Here is an 18,712-nt window from a genome sequence, read left to right on the forward strand (position 1 = left end):
TAGGGTTTTTATGAGACAAAGATGGAGAAGAATTCTAACTATTAAAAACAGACACAGTCTGTATGAAAAGAAATGAGAGGATAGTTTAATAGCGTCAACAACGTAACTGGGGTGCAGAAATATAGTCTTAGCGTAAGTATTTTCCAGGGTAGGGTGAAAGGAAAGTATTGAGGACAAATACAGATTGTTGAGTTCATTTTCCCCCCAATAGACATTAAGTAAATACCTACTATGTACCAAGCCTGTGGAAGCTCTAAGAATACAAAGTTGAATCAGGCAGATTCTCAAGGAAACCAGTCTAGAGGTGGTGGTGGGGATGCAGCGGGGTGAGGGGGCGGGGGAAAGGAGACTGAGGGGGGTTATGGAGTGCGCGGGGGTTGAGGAATGACGTTAGCTGGGGAGTTCAAAAACTGAATACATAGTAGAAATTTGGGGGTACAGATATGCACAGGCTTCTCTGGCAGAAATCTGCCCCAGGACCTCTTAAAAAGACAATTAGCTTCGTTTGCCAAATTTAGCCAGATAGCATGACGCTGATGTTTACAGATATCCTCTCTGAAGAGGTTTAAAAATGCTCCCGCTTCTAGCCCTCGCTTTCTCCACCATTAGGGCGTCGGGCAAGGGAGGGGGCAGGTTGAAAACTGCACCCACGTTGGCTGTCTGTGCTCTCCGCAGGAGACAGGAATCCAGGGCTTTGCCGTCGTCATAGCAACTAGGAGTTCTGCTGTCCCCCCACCTTCCTCCGACTCCTTACACTTCCCCCGCCACTTGGGCAGAGCTGCCCTTATTCTCGCGAGATTTGAGCGCAGCGCCGAGCTACCCAGCGGTGATCTCACCGGAGACCGGGGGGAAGGAGGGAGGGAGTGAAGGAGGGGAAGGAATGGGGCGGGGAGGCGGGGAGGGGAGGGGACGGGAAGGGCGAGTGCGGCGCCTCCATCGCCGGCAACTTTGTGAGCGAGTTCAGTGCGTGCGTGAGCGAGTGAGCGAAAGTCAGTGCGGCGCCGAGTCCCCGGGAGGAGGGTACCCGGGGAGGGCCAGGTCTGGGATTCAGAGGCCACCCCCTGCCCGCCCCCCCGCCACTCCATCCCCTCCTGCCTCCGTGGCTTCCTCCTCCTTTCCTTCCCCTACCGATCCTCCCCAGCCTTCCCGCCCGGGGCTGCAGTTACCTGTCCCCTCCCCCACTCGGCACGCACCTCCCGATTCCCCGCCGCCCACCTCGGACCTCGGGACCCCCGATTTCTAGACGCTCAGCACTCGCTGCCTGCGCCGGCCGCCCCCTCAACTCTTTCTCCTGGGGGCAGGAGGGTGGGATGGGGGGCATTGAGCCTCGGAGGCGGCGCGAGCGGGGACCCGAGCGCCCAGACAATAGTTGATGCCCGGGGACCGGGGCATCTCCGCCCCCCATTCTGCTAGGAACGAGTTCCCCGCCGGCTGCTCTCGGGTGTGCATTCCGGGTTCCCCTTAAAGCCTGGCTCGGGAGTTGGACTGATTCACTATCGCCTTCACCGGGTCCCCCTTCGCTCGGCGCCCGCCCCGACCTCGCCGCCTGCCGTTCTCCGCAGAAGAGGCGGCGAGTGAGCGCGCGCCGACGGTCTACACGGTTTCTCTTTCTCCCCAGGGAGAGCGCGCGGCGGACGCACCCGGGACGCGCGGCCGCACCAAGAGGCTGGGCCCAGCGGTAAGTGGCTCCTGCGCCCCGGGGCCGGGCAGGGGAGCGGGGTTGCAGGACTGTTGACAGCCCCGGACCCCCTTTCTGGCGGGGGCTCGAGTCTAGGACTGGGAGTAGGACACCCGGAGGCCGGTCAAAGTTTTATTTCCGATTTGGTGGCGTGCTGATAGCGCAGCCCGGCGGGAGCGAGTCCGGGCTGCACCGCGCCGGGCGTGCGCGCACGCACCTTGGAATCCGAATCTGCACAACTGTCGGCCAGGCGCCTGTGGGGGAGGCTGGGAGACCCGCGCCCGGGTTGGGATGGCTGGGCCCACGCCGCTGCTCTCTTCTCCACACGACGACCCTTCCTTTTCAGTCACCTGGGTGAGCGCTTTGCAGGCTGAGCTGGAGAAGACAGGCCGAGAAGGTTTAATCGTGAGAAAGGAGAAGAGCAGCTTGGTGCCCGCGGGTGGTTAATTTCTTTCCGGGGGAGTCTGGGGAGTGAAATTCTGGGATGCTCTAACCTGCTGCAAGTAAACCGCAAGGGGGCTGGGGAGGCGTGAGGGTACTGCTAAAGGAACTTTTACTCCCTCGCTCCATCTGTTTCCAACTTCTTTCCTGACCTTAAAGAAATTTGCGAGGCTCCCTATCGCTCCATGGCATTTCTAGGAAGACAAGTAATCGTGGTGGGCAGGTTGAAATTTCATCGGGTTCCCTGTTTGGAAAACATAGAGACAAGGGAATTGGCTCACTTTCAAGGAAGATGTTTAATTGAGTTGTTGGTATTCGTTTCGAAAGGAAGCATTTCGAGACTGATGACCCCTAGACGGCATTTATCTTATAGATTTTATTTTTCCTGAGGGAAGGTAGCATTTATTGAAATTCTTACTACCTGCTAAACGATTATATTTCTAAACTGCAGCCAGTGATGCGATGCAAATTTCAGAGGAAAGGTGTTGACTTTCATCAGGTTCCAGGTCTATCTGGATGAACTGGGGTTGGCGTTTCCTCTATAAAGCAAACCTTTCATGTTGAAACTCTGACTCAGACTCTTAAGCCATTGTTTTTATACTGCTACTCTGTAGGAGTTAAGTGTCAACTTTCTCTTGTTTTTTCATATGGAATATTCGTCTAAGGTAAAGATTCTCTGATTTAATCTTTTGAAAAAGTACAAGGTTTAGTCCTATAATATTCTCTGCAGCCAGTTTAGTAACGGTATTAATTTTCTATATAATTTTGATTTAATGACTTTCACTTTTTCCTTTTCCTTTTTATGAAAGCTGCAATTAAGTCACTTTTACGAGGATTAAAAAAGCTGATGGGAGTAATATAGAACAGTGGTAACAGCAGTAATTTCAAGTAAAAGGTTTACGTAAAGCAGTTTATGGTCACTGATGTCTCTGACTATTAGATGACATACCGGTTATTAATGAGAATATTAATATTAAAACATTTTTTCCCATGGAATAAGTTATTTATACTAAAGCATTAGCAATTAGTGCATTTAAAATGACTTGGGTGGTGATTTGCACATAAATGGTTAGGAGCAAAATAAGAGATTTTGGGGGATTAATGGTTTCATGTGGCTATTTTCTTATCTCATTAGGCTTAAGTAAAGGACTTTTGAAGTTGACTGTATCATTAGATTTCTCTTGTTGACTGAGAGAACAAGTTTGGCAAGTGGCTCAAGACAGTCAGTAGGTGTTGCTGTTAGCTTCTCTGCTGTTCCTGGTACTGCTCTTTGAGTTTGAAATTGCAATTCTGGTGCAATCAACTTAGATCTGAAACATCAGGCAGTGTTGTGACTTTATCCTGGAATTCTGCGGCAAGGTTGACTTGAACTCTTGGTAATAATTCCAAAGCACCTCACTGAAATTGTATATTGAGATTTTTAAAACTATTCTTTACTTTTTTCGGGCTTTTGTATTTGCTTTTGCTTTGAATTAGGCATGTAATTTTGATGTAGCCCCCTCATTTTAAAGCATCTTTTTAAAAACTACCTTCTAGTAACTTCATTGAGGTCACAGATTGCAGATTGCTTGAGATTAGGAGTTTAGTAGACTTTGGGAGATCTCGGTTGACTATGAGTTGAGATAGGAGGTATATTTTTTAAAGTTTGCAGGTTGAACTTTTCAATAAATGACTGTCTTCTATCTCTTCGAGCTGTGAAACCAGGAGTATGAGAAGAGGCAGAACAGTATGAGTACAGATTCCATGAACCTTTCTGATTTAGGTGAAAGTATGTCATGATTAATGATAACATGATTCTCTGCTTCCTACAGGTCCTCACTGTCATGTTATCATTTCTGTTGGTCCATCCCAGTGCACATATGATGTATGAATAGTCTAAAGATTTTCTGATGACAGCTCAGATTTGAGCCTTTTGTTTCACTGACCAAATTGAACTTTCTCTGAGGAAGACAAATAAACTCGTTCCCATTAACGTAGAGTTAGAGCTCTGATATATAGCATGCTTCTTTTTTTCTTTTGACTAAAATCACAGTTCATATCTCAAATACAGACTTCCTCTCCCCATAATGTCATTATATCCCTAACCTTTGAGATTTGTATTGTTAAACAGGACGTATTGAGTGCCTCTACCTAGAAGGCATGCTGTTGGAGTCCGTGATTCCAATGGTGAGTTAAAGTATGCTCCTGGCCCCAAGGAGCTTAACCATCCACTGGGGCCATTTGTAGTAACCTTTCCTTGTTTGGTATTATGCACCCTGATGCCCCCATAAAGCTTTTGCATAGCAGGCAATTATTTTTGAATTTTAACTTAAATTAATTTTTGGAATAATTTAATAAATAATTTTAAAAGTTAATGTTTTAAAAAATAATAACTTTTGATATACTGAAATATGAACAAAGTATTCTCAGAAGGTCTGGGCTTCAAATTTTCCACCTCTGGGATCTTAAAAAAAAAAATTTGAACCTCTTTCTCAACTGTTTTTCTGAAAAACTATTTTTTGTAGAGATTAGCACAATACTTGCTTGCCTCACAGCTTTGCTGCAATAATTGAGACTATAAGTATGAAAGTACTTTGTAAACCATAAAGTCTTATTTGCAGTTGCATTTTCTTACTTCCTGATGAACAAATTCTTAGATTGTTGGAACTAGAAGGGTTTTTGAGCATAAATCATTTGGCTCATCTTCCTCATTTTACAGATGGGAAAACTGTAGCTGGGAAAGTTGAAGTGATTTGTTGGAGGTTATAGAACTAGTCAATGATCAGGCACTGATTGGTAGTCAGGTTTTCAGATTTAACTGTACTACTCTTTCCTGTTTTTTCTTCCTGCCTGAAAGTCTATTATGTTAAAATTTGTTACTACTTTTTTCCCCTTGTACCTAAGTGTTCAGTGTTCATTAAATATGCGAAACAAGAAGAAAAATTTAAGGAAACAAAATCTGCTTAAAGGTCAAAAAGTTATGAAAACAGTATTGTTTGGTAACTAAACTTTAGAGTTACTCATATTACAAAGTTATGGAAAAAGAAATCGTGTTATTTACCTGGTAGAGCCAGTAGTTTTTTTTTTTTTTTTTTTTAAATTCGTTAATTCAGAACATAATGTATTTGTATGCTCTTTAGAGAAGCCAAACTTAATTTATTCTAGTTTACCATTTTCTTCTTAAACTCATTTTTCATTTGCAAAAGAAGTGCTTGTACCTTCCTTATTTCTGGAACAGTGGCAACGTTTAGACCTTCTCTCAGCTACATGGAAGGGTCACCAGGGGCATCGGGGGTGGAGAGGATCAGTTAGGTGGAGGGATAACTGTGCAGAAATCAGGAAGATGTTGCAGGAGCTTTCCATTGAGAATGTTACTGATTACCTTCCACTGGCGTAATCTGAGTCAGGAGAGGAGAAACATTCCTGCCAGTTTGGTGACTGCCCTTTAGGTGAGGGGTTCTCCCTGTTCCAGGGAGAGGTAAGTGTTATGTTATTCCTTTAGTGCTCTCACAAAAATTTGTATCTGTTCCACATACAGTGCTGTTTAATATATGGGTGTTTCATTGTCACTTGAGATTGACAATCCAGCCTTCTATCCACCGCACTTCTACTTTTTTGGTATAAGAAATAAGTTGGCCTCATTGGATTTTTGCTTTTAGTTTTTTTCTATGCCTAGCTAATTAAAAACGAAACAGAACACTGATGTGGCACTTTGTTTTCCAAAGGTTTTACGTTGACCCTTGAACAGCACAGGTTGAACCACGTGGATCCATTTGTATGTAGATTTTTAAAAATAAATACTGTAAATGTATTTTTCTCTTTCTTATGATTTTCTTAGTAACATTTTTCTTTTCTCTAGCTTACTTTATTCCAGAATATAGTATAAAATACATATAACATACAAAATATGTCTTAATTGACTATAGTAACAGTAAGGCATCCAGTCAACAGTAAGCTATAACTAGTTAAATTTTTAGAGAGTGAAAAGTTATATTCAGATTTTCGCTACACAGGGTGTTGGTGCCCCTAACCACTTCTTTGTTCAAGGGTCAACTATATGTAAGTTAATTATTCTTAGATGACAGCTCATTTATTCTTTTGATAGGCTTTCGATGAGCTGTGGAGTGAGTCATAGAAACACGGGAAAGATTCCATTTTCTTAGGCTCTTTTAAACACAGATTTGAGTGAGGGATGGAATGACGTGAGTGTGATTGGTTTTGTGATCACGAGGGTAAGAAAATCCATTAGGTGTATCTTTTGAGGGTGAGGGTTAGTCCACCTTCATTTTCTCCTTTTGTTCTGGTCTGGGGAGAGTAAGGTGTCTCCAGCTGCAAAGAGAATGTGTGTTTTCTTGAAGGTCTAGAGAGATGACACCAAAAAGGCACAGGAGACTGTCAGGGGCTTCTTTTTTTTTTTTTTTAAATTTTGTTATTAGTTTCAAGTATACAGTGCATTGGTTAGACATTTCTATAGTTTATAAAATGATCCCCCTGATTGCTCTTTTTCTCCTCTGGCTCTGCACCTAGCCAGTACCTTACTGCTGACTGCATTCCCTATGCTGTACTCCCCATCCCTGTGACCCTCTATCAACTACTAATTTGTACTTTAACCCTTTTCTCCTTTTTCCCAGCCCCCCAACTCCCCTCCCCTCTGGCCGTCATGTCAGGGGCTTCTTTAGTTGGACCTTAGTAAACAGCAGTGCTTGGCCAGTGTGCCACGGAGTCAGGCAAAGCTATTTCTCTTTGCCTCTGGAGGTCTGTGATGAGAATTTTCAGCTTTAGATTTCTAATTTGTTACTTGTCATGTTGCACTACATTTTCCCTCTAATTAGGATTGTAGTATGCCTAACTTTAAATTGTGGGGAATGGACAATTACATAATGTTAGATTTCCCTTTTTTTTTAATTCAGGAGAGGCAGGAGAATGTATACTTGTTGGAGAATGCCGGCTTGGAGAGAGAGAGTTACGTTTACACAAATACAGGGGAAACTCAGAGGCAACTTGAGCAGACAGGACATCCAGCCACGGAGGTCTCTGGATTCCTTTTTTCCTCTCTCCTCTCCTAGAGCTGGTCCGGGTTAAATGAACTGCACAGACCCAATAGTGGACTTGGTTATTCCTCTTCTCTCTGCCCACTTCTTCCGCAAAACCTTTTACCAAAGCTACAAGTAAGTCATTGACTATATGGTTTTTGTGGTTCAGCATCTTGCTTCCTTTTAGAATGAATTCTCAACTTCTCAGAATAAAGCTATTGAGAAATAGAAAGCAAAGGGTTGTGTGCTGAATGATCATATTCCTGTAATCAAGACTTGACTGTGATGAGTATGTTTTACTTTGGCTCTTCTCACAATTCTTTTTTTTTCATATTCTCAATTATTTGCCTAGATAGGAATTCTAGTTGGGCATATTGTGAGCTCCTTACATTTCCTTTAACAGTCTTAGTTCCAGATTGATTATTTGTTTTTACAAGTTTCTTTTCAGTTCTTGATGCTTTCAGAGAAGCAGTTGGTAATTGAACTGTGGTACCTCGCCTCTTCAAGGAGAGAAAGTATTTAGATGGAGATGTTTATAAGATACATAATTATAAATTAATAGAATGTTCTAAAATTTCCCCCCAATTTGACTTTTATTGCTTATTTCACCTGTGTGTATCTAGGAAAAAAATGGAAAGCAGTACTTTCCCATATTTTTTCCAAAAAGTATAAGTTTGTGACTTGTCAGAACCATGTTATTCTTTCGAAGACTTCAAAAACACATGTTACTTTTGAAATGAGAGTTAGTATGTAGTTGATTTGAGTCTCCCCTTTCCCCTTACCATACTTTGGACTGCAGGTTTTGCCAGTATAGTTTGCCAGAGTCTGACTTCTGAGTGGTTGGTATTTCATGTGTAAAGAGAGTGCTCTGTGTATATATATGTTTGGGGTCTGGCTTGACTTCTGGCACAGAATGTGCCCTTGGGAAACCTGTTAGGAAAGCTTGCCCCAGCTGAGCCTGAGTGTGGTTGCTAACCCTCGTCTCTCTTCCAGTTTGAGAAATGCTTGTGATTCTTCAAAAAGAGTCACAATATTACCTTATTTTTTAAAATTAGAATCTTAGTGCTGATCCTTTGTAATAGGAAATAGGTATAATAATTGCATAAGAAAATAGTGTTTCAGTAGATAAATGATAAGTTATGGAGAGTTTTGGATTTACAGAAAAGATTTATTGAAAGTTCAAAGACTTCAGCCTAATAAATGCTTTTGGTAAAATTTTTCTGAAGGCCGTTTTCAAGATATGTTTTAAAATAGTGGTTTTCAGTGGCTTGGGTTGGATGTGTTTGGGGGAGCAGTGAGTGCTTGGTGGAGGGGATAGAAAATCACACTGGGACTTTTCTCTGGGGAAGCATGCTGGACATTAGGCGGATAGGTGATTTGAAGAAACTCGGTAGGTGATTCTGTTATGCTTCTCCCCCGCCCAATTGAGAACGCAAAGGCTTTTATTTCATTTTTGGATTTATACTTGACTTGGGCTTAAACCAGAAAGCAGCCGACTAGGGTTTGTGGAAACTTCATTTAAATGGGTGAAAAAGAGAGTCTCTGATCTTCTATATAGTCCAATTGATTATAAAAAAGACAGCTTGGAAGAAATTTGGAAATGACTGTCAACAGCGAGAAGGGCCTGGCCGCTTAGACTCCTGCCGTGGAGGTGGAACGGGGAAATCCCATTCGGTAATTGCATGTTGGCACTTATTTTTTTACTGGGGTAAAAACTGCATAACGTAAAATTTACCATCTTAACCAGTGTTCAGTAGTAAGTATATTCGTATTGCTGTGAAACAGATCTTCAGAATGTTTTCATCTTGCAAATCTGAAACTATACCCAGTAAACAACTCTCCATTTCTCTTCCCCTCATCCCTGGCAAACACCATTCTATTTCTGTTTCTGTGAATTTGACTACTTTAGATACCTCATATAAATGAAATCATACTGTATTTGTTTTTTTGTGACTGGCTTATAACACTTAGCATAATGTCCTCAAGGTTCGTACATGTTGGCATGTGACAGGATTTCCTTCCCTTTGAAGGCTGAATAACATTCCATTGTATGTATAGACCACATTTGTTTATCCGTCATCTGTAGATGGACATCTGGTTTGCTTCTACCTCTTGACTATTGTAAGTAGTGTTGCTCTGAACATGGGTGCACAGATATCTCTAAGAGACCCTGTTTTCAGTTCTTTTGGATACAACCCAGAGGTAGATCATATAGTAGTTCTATTTTGAATTTTTCAAGTAGCCTTTATACTATTTTCATAGTGGCTGCACCATTTTACAACCTGCCAGCAGTGTACAAGGATTGTTCCTTATCCTCACCAACATTTGTGATTTTGTTTTTTAGTAGTAGTAGCTATTTTAATGGGTGTGAGGTGATATCACATTGTGGTTTTGGATTGCGTTTCTCCACTGATAAGTTATATCGAGTATCTTTTGTATGCTTGTTCGCAATTTGAATATCATTTTTGGAGAAATGTCTTTTCAAGTCTGACCATTTGGGTTATAGTTCTTAATTTATTCTGCATATTAACCCCTTATCAGATATATGATTTGTGAATATTTTCTCCCATTCTGTAGGTTGCGTTTTTACTCTTTTGATTGTGTCCTTTGATACACGAACGTTTTTAAGTTTGATGTAGTCCTATTTGTCTGTCTTTGCTTTTGCTGTCTGTGTTTTGGGTGTAATAGCCAAGTAATCATTGCTAAGTCCGATGTCATGAAGCTTTCCCCATGTGTTTTTTTTCTAGAGGTTGTATAGTTTTAGTTCTTACTTTTAGGTCTTTAATCCATTTCGAGTTAATTTTTATGTATGGTGTAAGGTAAGGGTCCAACTTCATTCCTTTGCATGTAGACATCCAGTGTTTCTAGCACCATTTGTGGAAGAGACTGTGCTTTCCCCATCGAGTGGTCTTGATACCCTTGTTGAAGGCATGTTGACCACATATGTGAGGGTTTATTTCTGGGCACTCTGTTTTATTCTGCTGGTCTATTTGTCTTTTTGCCAATACCACTCTGTTTTGATTACTTTAGCTTCGTGATACATTTTAAAATCAAAAAGTGTGAGTGATGCTTTGATGCTATTCTAGGTGTTGAGTAATGGAGAAGTAATAGAGAAGTTGACAATAGAGAAAACAGTTCAAATACTTTTTCACTTTTTTGAGGGGACTAGACACTTAAGAATGAGGTAACATGATGGAAATGGTAGAATGTATGTGAGGCTGTCAGTTGGTAGCTAGTGCAGTAAGAGCTGTGGACTAGCACTTCCTAGTCTACAAAGCACTTTCAGATATTTAGTCCAGTGGCTTGGGAAAGCTTCAAAAAGGCAATGGACCTGCAATTGATCCTAAAGATTGAATGTGTACTTCAGTGGGTGTAAATGCCAAAACCCATCTGTGTCATGTATATCATAGTGCTGAGGGAAGTCTTTAATGAAAGCCTCTAGTAGTAATCTCAGGATTTTCAATGGTATCAGTTATTATAATAACTATCACTTTTGATTTTTTTCCTTGACACCGTATTGCCTTTTGTATTCTAATATAGTAGTTTCTGATTTTCCATATCTGCTCGTTGAATAGCAGTGGGTCATATATAGAGACAGAGTACTTAGCCACAGCTAAGTTTTATTTTCTGGATATGCAAAGAATAGAAAATTAACCTGCTGGGTTGTATAGGATGAGTTGAAAGAGAGAGATTGGGGCCAGAACAGCAAATAAGTGACCGCTTCAATAAGTAATTTTGACTACTTAAGACATACTTTTTTCACCTTCTTAATAAAACTGGGGGGATAATTTTGGTTGGGTGTATTACTTTAAGGGACAGGTAGGATTTCTGTGGAGGAAAAGTGTCGTATGCTTGCATATAGTAGGCCTGTAGTAAAGAGGGATTTAATAGTGACCAGATGAACTTATGTCTACATGGTAGGTCTCTAAGGAGAAACTTACTCATTTATCCCATAGGTATTTATTGATTCCCACTATATACCAGGGGATGGTGGCTGCTGCTAGTAAAGAAAAGAATGCACGGTTCCTGCTCTCATGAGGTTGACACTCTTCTAGTGATTGATGTGGTCCTTTTCAGTATCCTGTTCCTCTCAGCTGGTTGGATTTTTCCTTTAGTAAAAGGCCACCTGTGTTACTTCTGATGCAAAACAGTTGTAGTTATTTATTATGAAAATAGTCCTAAATTACATATTTTTTGTGTAGAGGAAGAAAGAAACTCTAGATAATTCTGCCTTTTGGTTTCCAAGGAGATGTGTCTTGGCTAAATTTATTTTATCAAATGCTTTTCTAAGTAACAGAACTAAAGGAAACTGGCTTTAATGAATCTTAGTTAAGGTTTTCCTGAGGAACCAAATCAGGTTTTCAGATCTTGGTTTCTGCTATTTCCACGCCTGCTCCAAGAGAATCTAGAAACCTAGTTTTGACCAATTCTGGATTTTCCCATTAATTATCAGATCTCAAAAAAGCAATATACCCTTTTTGGATCTTATTTCATTCGTTCATTCCTTTGCTTGTTTGTCTAACAAGTTTCCAGTGTTCACTTACTATATACTAGGTAATCTTTTCATTTGTAAAGGGAAGAAACTTAAGTTTCCTTGAAAGTCAGTCGTTAAAATTCTGTGAATTTATTAGTGTGATTTAGGTAGGGCTTTTTGCAGATAGTAGAAGTGTTTTTGAAAGAAGCAAAGAAAGAGAAATTTGGTTTTTGATTTTAACTTTAAAACATTTTAGTGGGAAATTTCTATAATGGTGGATAATTTTAGCATTAGTTTCGCTCTGATCTGAAAACAAGCAACATTTTAACTCAACGTTGAGAGGCTTTCCTTGTAATTTTGGTAGAAGACAATCCTGAATCTAACCTTTCTGCTGTTACTTGTAACACCCTAGAAACTTAATTCCTGTTTCAGATGACTGGTGTAATTAATACCAGTGTAGGAGGCTTAGAAATGCTTATCGCCTCTTCTCCTAGGTGCTCAGTTCTGAATCTTTTAGAGCTCATGTCATTTATGTGTGTGGTAGTCTTGAGATAAGGTGACATCATGTCACTGAATGCAGAAGTCACACTGAAGATCTGAGTAAACAGCACTGTGATAATTAAGCTGGCAATTGCCCGTGCTGCCAAATATGTGATATTCTGATAACCCAGTGTGAGATTTTGTGACTTTTTAAAATGATATTTTCATTTTAATTTGTTGTTATAAATCCAACATAGTATCGCTTATGCGTTATAAGAGTCAGTTTTGCCAAGTAAAATTTAAAAATTTTCTCCCATGTGGATCATTGGCTATTGGAAATCTGGTCTCATTGTCACCAAAGAACATTGGAAGATTGGCTGTAGTCCTGACTCTGTGACTTTGGTCATTTTATTTACTAATCAGCAGTATTCATTGTACCTTCTAGGTGGCAGATATTGTTCCCATCCTGGATATATAGCAGTGAACAACTCTGAGTGTGATAGGAAGCCACTGGAGGTTACAAAATGTTTTGATCTGACTTATTTTTAAAGAACAAAACTTTGTTGTGTAGAGAATAGAATGAGGGGGGCAGAGAGGCAAAGGTGGAAACAGGGAGATATTAGGGGTTCTGGCAATAATCTAGGTGAGATGAGACTTATATAATAAAGACTTTGTGAAAGTAAAGAGTAGCAGTGGAAGTGATGAGAAGTGGCTGGATTCTGGACGTAACCCAAGTGACGCTAACTTGGTTCACTGAAGGGTGAGATGATGTGGATTGAAAGAGAGAGTGGAGTCAAGGATAACACCAAGAATTTTAGTCTGTGCAACTGGAGTAATGGAGCTGCCATTTATAGAAATGGGGAGGACTGGAGGAGCAGGTTTGGGTGGGGAGTTAAGAGCTGTTCTGTTCGTCTTGGGTAGGAGATACCAGTGGACATGCAAGGGGAGAAGTCAGGTTGGCAGCTGGGTAGGTCTATTAATCTTTATGAGCTTCAGTTTTCTCATCTGCGTGATGGGAAAAGTATTTGCTTGCAGAATTCTTGAGATCAAATGAGAAAAATAACTGAAAGCTTCTAAAGTTATGTCCTGTAGTGGTGATACAATTTCTGGAAAGTAGACTGGTTACCATCTTAGGTACTTTGTGGTCTCTTTTGAGCTTCTTAACTCATAGGTCAGAATATATTGTGGGAAGTTGGCATTTGCCGTCCAAAGGCAGGCTGGTTTTCTCTCTGAATAGTTGGGAAAGCTTTCTTCATCCGTTCTGCAATTCCTGGGCAGCTTCTGGTTCCCTTCAGGGTGTCTGGAGCTTCATGTTATGTAGAAACATTGGAACACTTCATGTATGACAGACTTGCCCCTTAATAAACATAGTTTCAGGCCCAAGTAATTTTATTTAAATAGGAGGATATTTTAATAGGGGGTAAAAAAAGACTCTTTACTTTCACAAAGTCTTTATTATTTTAGGCTTTCCATAACTTAGACCAGTTAACAAATAGGGTCTCATAGGTCAAATTTATTGGGGAGACCACTGTCCATGTTTTTTGATTCAGGATACCTATTTATACACTCCTAGGTTTTTTTGATGGCTTAAAATTTCATTATAGGAAGGTGAAATATGTTAAATATATATTTGAACCCACTGAATTATAATTTAAGGTCCAAGTAAAAACGTCAAAAGCATCAGTCTTATATTTCAATCAGTGGTATTTTGAATTGATTAACTTTCCTCAGAGGTCGTAGTTGATAGTCATATCCTTGAAATGCAGTATTTGCTCATAATTGGCTCCGTCCCGACAGTGAGATTTTGCTTTAGGAACATCTTCAGTCAAGAGATGCCGTGGTTCTTGGTTCTTCTAATCCATGAGGCAGTTTGGACAGAAACTCTGCTGTTCTCCCTTCAGTTCGCTGCTCGTTCCATCATCAGTGGGGCATCGGCTGTGTGTGCCCATTGCAGGTCATGTGACTTAGAGAAGTTACATGCCTTTGAGTGCCTACCCTATGTTGAGGAATGACTGATAATTGTTGGGGACTCCGTCTAAGTAAATAATCTAAGTTTTCAGTGGGAAGAGGGCAATAATGGCTTCGATGAGGGAAGGCATCAGGTGAACAGGAACTATGTTTCTCAGGAGATGTGGTGCAGGCAGAAATAATTTGGGTAGTTCTCTGGTGTCTTTCAAACAAGAGGATATCTATGTTAGGGTTTTAGCCAGGTCCTCAAGCTTAAAAAATAGATTTACCTATCTGCTCAGTAATTGTTAAGTTATATAATCTTTTGCTTTTCATTGAATTGGCTTGCTATTTGTTATTTTATTTCAGCTGCTAAAAATTGAACTATAGGTATCTAGTATAATATTACTTGACATAATTGTTGGAAAAAACCCCAAGCCATTGTCTTTCCTTTTGAAGTACATATTAGAAAATTTACATCAGTTGTAAGAAATAATTATGAAGAAATCTATATGTTTAAATCTCTGTCTTTTCCATGCGTACTTGTTTTCTCCTAGAAGGAATACAACTTACTTAGACTTTCTAAAATATCTTTTAATATTTTCCAAATCCCCTGATGGTTTTTTATTTAAAGTTAAGCCTTGGTTTTTTACTGGAGAGATACTCTCTAAGTTTCGGAAGTCACAGTACCTATTAATGCACTCCTAAGTTTTCTTTTAACACCTTTATTGAGTTACAGTTCACTTACTATACAGTTCTCTCATTTGAAGTGTGTACAGATTAGTAGTTTTGAGGACATTTATAGAATTGTGTAACCATCTCCATTAACAATTTTTTGAACATATTCATCACCCCTAAAAGAAACTCCAACGCCATTTGCAGTCACTCCCATTTCTCCCCAGACCCTACCCGACTTCCTCACCCCAGCCCCAGGCCACCATTAATCTACTTTTCCATTTTTATAGATTTGTCTAGTCTGGATGTTTCATATAAACGGGATCATGCAGTTTGTGGCCTTTCGTGACTGGCTTCCTTCACCTAGCTCTGTCAAAGCACTCTTTACATTTTTTTAAAAGCATTTTAATGTTGGTGATAATGTTACAGATTTCAGATTCAAAACCAGATATTCCCTGTCTGCTGACACAGAAACTACAGCCTGTGCTGGTACCAGAGAAAATAGCAAAACCACATTACAGTCTGTTTGTGGAGCGGAGAGTGAACTTTGAAGCTTTCCTAAACAAAAAAGCTACCCAGGTACCAATCCACAGATGCACTCAGGACACGTGACTGCACAGTTGTCTTGTCTCTCCCTGCTTGAGCTTTGCCTGCTGCTTTGAATTTTTCAGATATCTCTTAGAAGTCATCTCTCTGATTCTTCTCTTTTACCTTTGGTCTGGTCCAGAACCAAGCCTTGCTGTTTGTTTTCTTTTGAATTGATTCTTGTTTTCAACTTCTCTTCGTTTTATTGCCATCATCTTAGAACAGACCCTTGGCTCTTATATCTAGTGCTCTCCTTTCTGAGCACTTTGATACCTGCTGTCCCAATCTCCAGGCCGTCTTGTCTGATTACTCTCTCTAATGTATCACTTAGGTACAGGTGCCACCCCAGAGGAACTAAAGTGGTTCCAGGGCTTTGCCACATCAAACTCACACTCTCCTGCTAGTTCTTATGACGTTTTTCCTGGGTCTCTCCTTTCCTGTTTATCTGATTTCTTTGGCCTTTCCAGTACTGTGTCTCTGCCTTCACATGCTGGGCCTCTGCTCTCTCCTCTTCCCAACTGTTGTGACTTCCTTTGAGCCTTTGTTCATTTTTGATTTTAGTTCCACTCAATTCAGTATATATGTGAAATCTAAGTTCCTCACCCATAGATTTCTCTCTCTCATCCCCTGCCCTGCGTATCGTGTTCCTTACTCTTATCCCCTGTGATGCAGTACCAGCTCCTAAACTCTAGTTTTATCTGTTAAAATTCTCATCATTCAAGGCCCACCTCCTTCACTGATGTTTTCTGGTTTCTATAACTCACCTTGATTGCTCCCTTCCCAGAAATGATGTTGTAGTGTGTTGTATACTTAAAGAGCTTAGCACTTAATAATTAATGCATAATTTATCTACGATGTTTAACTTGGAGAAGACTCAGAAGGGATGCCTTCCATTGTCAGAAGAATCGAAAGTCTGTCATGTGGAAGGAGGAGAGGTTACCTTTGTCTCCTCAGACCCCACAGTGTAGACCAATGAGTAAATACAGATACTTGAACGCACACCAGAAAGAACTTTTCTGGTAGCACTGCATGCATGTATGGCAGGTACGCACAAGCTAGATCATTCTGGATGGGGTCGTTGTGAAGGCCATTCAGACGATTCATGGGGGTCCAATGAGATTAGTGGTTCTCAGTCTCCACGGACAATCAGAATCACCTGGGGAGCATTTTAAATACACGGATTCTCAGTTTTTGGAAAGTTCAGATCATACAGTCTGTGAAGCCAGTCTTGGAAACTTTTGAGATCCTGCGAGTGTCTCATTCGTTTACCAAAGTTTATTGAATGCCTGCATTGTGTGGCAATGTAAAGTTGTGGCTTTTGCCTTCCTAGGACCTAGAGTCAAGGTGGGAAACCATGTGATTTCTCCTCAGGTAGATGTGGAATCTTTGAGGCTAGGGACCATTTCTCATTTTATATGTTTATTTGCTCCAGAAGAATGGGCAGGCACATCAGCATTCATTCTTGGGTAGTAAACCAATTAACCTGTTGTTCACTGGTTTACTTCCTTTTGTGAAGCTTGTTACTGTGTTCTTTATCTAGTTGTTCTCATACAACTTAATTTCTTGTTTGAAAAGAATCCACTCTATCCACAGTTGCTTCATGGTGGGTTCCACCTTTTGATTTTGTTGCTTCCTAGTAATAAAATTAACAATGAGTGTGCCATTTATTGAGTGCTCAATGTGCCAGGCACTTCATGGCACGTTATTGCTAATCGTTTTAACAAGCTTCAAGATAGACATTAAGACTTGGAATAGGAGTCAGGATATTGAGTTTCTGTTATAGAATTTCTTTGTATACTAACAAACATTGCAGCAGCTACTTAGTTGAGAAATTGTCTAATGCAGTCATCTGTCGGGACGAGGGTAGTGGCAGTTTTGTTTTGGCTGTGTGCATAGAGTATATCTTATTGTTTGGAATACCAGAAAGCCTGTCTATGTATAATAGGGTAGCAATGACCATCACCCTGTTAGTTAACTGGTAATTTATTTTAAACACTATGCCACACTGATGATGGAAGCTCTCCACCCATTTCTCCGGTGAAAGCCTTGGCTTACTGGTAGGTTTTTAAGCCTGGTCTGTAGTTTATCATCTGTCTGTGTCGAGCCACAGTGGAGAGTAAGGGACTGTTTTTTGTATCTCCACTGATGATCTGGATTTCATGGAACTGGCATGTGACCCATCTGGTGGTTTTTCCCCCTGTATCTGTAATAGGACTTGGGTCTATCAAGGTGACCTCCACAGTGCTCAGTTCATAATGGTCATAAAGCTTTCATTGAACTTCAGCAGTGAATTAAGTTCTATGTTAGGTTCTTTACTTACATCATCTTATTTTATCCTTATGAAATTCCTGTGAAATAGATACCAACATTGAACAGTGAAACTGGAGCTTAGAACGGTTATAACTTGCCTAGCTTTAAACTTCTGTTTGCATTTTTCCAGGGCTTGTGCAGAAGTGACACCATTTATTTTAATTTTTCTCACCTCTTCCTATTGCTGGCTTCACTAAGAAAAATTAAGTGGTAGATGAGTGTACTTTTAAGAGGTGAAGAAGAGCAAGTATCTCAGACTCCTAGAGAAGATTTGTGGATAATATATTTAATTTTTTCCCTTCCTTTCAAGTCAAGGTAATGATTGTCATTGGATGTTCTCTCTGACTAATCGAACTTACTGAGAGCTGGGAAACAACCTCACGATGGGTCCACCTCTGTTAGGGAAGGTCAAGGCCTGGGGTTGCAGATATTTTTAGTACAAATTACTAGGTGAAATGTAAATATATATAGTTGTGATGAAATAAATGTAAATCTTCACAGAGTTTGTAATAACCACAGATTATTTTCCTAGTAAAAACACCTTCACTTTATTTCCCGACTGAAGGCAAGATAGGAAATTTGAGAAATTTATATTCTGGGTGAAATACTTTCTTTCTCATCTTATCTGCTGTAAGGTTGTCATCCTGCCATTGACTTCTGCCTGTTGCCCTAAAATTGTCATTCTGTCATCAAGTCAGCATCTGCTTTGTTTTGAAGTGTTTTAAGAGCCTGAAAGCATATTAGAAATACGTAGATTTTTAAAGAGAGGTTAACTGAAGTTAATTGAAAATACAAAACCAGGTGTAAAATCAATCTTGGCATTCAAGTGTGCTTCTAGGGAACATACATTCAATTGATTAAACAGAATTGACGTCACTAGTAAAAAAATTTAGTTAACTTAGGTCATGGTGAAAAAGAACATTTCTACTGCTTTAATTTTTGTTTAATTGTGGGCTTTGTAGGTTTATTGAATCCAGTGTATACTTCTTTAAACTTTATTTACAGGTCATTTCTTCAAACTGAATATTTAAGACCTCTTTCCTGTTAAATAAATCCTCAAGATTTTCTGCTTTGGTTTATTAGATAAGGATTTTTAGTGGTGTAATAACA

At 40.2% G+C, this 18,712-nt stretch overlaps 1 protein-coding gene across 1 annotated transcript in view; it reads left to right on the forward strand.

Moving 5' to 3' along the window:
- Positions 1-1,077: 1,077 nt before the first annotated feature.
- Positions 1,078-18,712, forward strand: part of SIPA1L1 (signal induced proliferation associated 1 like 1) — a 321,807-nt gene continuing 304,172 nt past the window's right edge. The window contains exon 1 of the mRNA XM_025042110.1: positions 1,078-1,678. The gene's annotated coding sequence lies outside the window, so the exon portion shown is untranslated. The remainder of the gene's footprint in view (positions 1,679-18,712) is intronic.

Source organism: Pteropus alecto, unplaced genomic scaffold (assembly GCF_000325575.1).
Source record: "Pteropus alecto unplaced genomic scaffold, ASM32557v1 scaffold8, whole genome shotgun sequence".
NCBI classification, from domain to species: domain Eukaryota; kingdom Metazoa; phylum Chordata; class Mammalia; order Chiroptera; family Pteropodidae; genus Pteropus; species Pteropus alecto.